The 1,955-nt window shown below is 42.7% G+C and overlaps 1 pseudogene; it reads right to left on the bottom strand.

Moving 5' to 3' along the window:
• Nucleotides 1-1,158: 1,158 nt before the first annotated feature.
• Nucleotides 1,159-1,508, bottom strand: LOC114612510 (annotated as a pseudogene).
• Nucleotides 1,509-1,955: the final 447 nt, after the last annotated feature.

Genomic DNA, 1,955 nt, shown 5'->3' on the forward strand with positions numbered 1-1,955 from the left:
GAAGGGTACCACAAAGTATTCACTGGGCATGCCCAGAGTACTTTCCCATAACTCCTTGTAGGTGTGACAATGCCTCTCCTGCTTGTAACACATTCCCAGCCCACACGGGCTGAGCTGCAGATTAATAGGGAGCTCTTTTGTTGGGATGTAACACAATACAGCTCACCATGTAAGATGATATCTTGTTGAGTTCATACAAAATTCTGGGTCAAGTATTCAGGAAAATGGGTGGAGACTCATTTAATTGCTGAGTAAGCATTTTCCTGCACAGCATTGTCATCTAGCCCACAATTATTGTCGGGACAAAACTTGGATATGTTTGTGAAAGTCCTCATAGCTTTGGAGACATTTCAGGAGCACAGTCTACAGTGGGACGGGAGTGACTGATGCACGTCTGATTTCTCATATGACTTCTCTGATTATAGAGTATCTTATGAAAATAAGCACAATGCCTTCACCAACGGGCTCTCAGAAAGCACACTGAAGGGATAGATGTAATCTGGAAGACTGATTCTTTGTGTTTCCAGCTGTAAAAGTCTGTGGGTTTAGCTATCACCCTTGTAGAGCTGTAGTAAGAATCCAGTATTTAGTGAATGCATTTGAAGGTGTTTCAATGTGTTGTTTTCCAGAACTGCACTGTGGTATAGAATCATTTTTCCTCCAAATGCATGAAGAATTGGTCCCAAGACTCACAGGTACAAAACCTCTCATATGGTTCGCTGTGATGCTTATAGATGGCCCAGGCAGACAGTCTTTAAGTCACTTCTGGAATATTTATAATACTCAATACAGTACAGTGATATGTAGATAGTTACTGTTGTTTAGGGACAATGAAGACAGTTTGTACATAATCAATACAGACACGATTTTTATGTCTATTTGAAACCCATGGCTAGATGAAACCATGGGTGCAGAACCCATGCAGAGGGAAAGCAGACTGCATATTGAAAGTAAAGAGATATGGAGGGCTGGAGAGATAGCTCAGTTAAGAGCACTAACTGCTCTTCCAGAGGTTCTGAGTTCAATTCCCAGCAACCACATGATGGCTCACAACCACATAGTGGCTCACAACCATCTGGTGTGTGTGTGTGTGTGTGTGTGTGTGTGTGTGTGTGTTTGTTTTGCCAGTCAGTCTTGTACTTTATTGTCATTGTCGTCTCAGGCCTTGACTGCATCCTTGCGCAGTGGGTACAGCCGCTCCTTCAGCTGCTGCTTCTTGGTCTTCAGCTTCTCTTTGTGCTTGGTGAGCCCGCAGAGCATGGCTCTAGTCTTCTTGGGTCTCAGGTCCAGGGGCTTGTACTTCTTGCCCTTGTAGAATTTCCTAAGGTTTTCTTTTTGAGTCTGGTTAATGACATTGAGGACACGGGCGATAGATTTGCATACAACTCGTATCTTGGAGAGCTTGGACGCTGCGCTGCCTGTTACTTTGGCGACACGAAGCTAGGAGAGTTCCACTTCAACAGCTCTTCCTTCTTGTCCCACAGGTCCTGAGCCTTAATCTTGGCCATTGCTGCCTTGTTCACAGCTGAGGCCGCCTGATTCGAGAGAGCTCACAACCATCTGTAACGGGATCTGATGCCTTTTTCTAGTGTGTCTGAAGACAGCGACAGTGTAACTCACATAATAAATAAGTCTTAAATAAAAGAGATTATGAGAGAGAACATAAGGAGTTGTGTGGTGTGCGGCAGCACTATGAGCACATGTATAGACAACCACATACTCTTCAGTTTGTTTCTGACTCTCTTGTGAGGTTGGTAAATCGATTTTACATTTCTTGGCTTCCAGTTTAATAAGCTTTTAAAATGATCAGCCTATGATTATATATATATTTTTTTTACTGCTGAGTTCTACTATTTGTACTATAAAACACATTTTAAACTGGGCCAAAAAACATTTTTTCAAGTTTTATCTCAGCTCATTTCCCTTCTCTGCTTCTTCTGTCTTCTTCTGGAAGC

The sequence above is a fragment of the Grammomys surdaster genome, unplaced genomic scaffold, assembly GCF_004785775.1.
Source record: "Grammomys surdaster isolate TR1022 unplaced genomic scaffold, NIH_TR_1.0 130, whole genome shotgun sequence".
NCBI classification, from domain to species: domain Eukaryota; kingdom Metazoa; phylum Chordata; class Mammalia; order Rodentia; family Muridae; genus Grammomys; species Grammomys surdaster.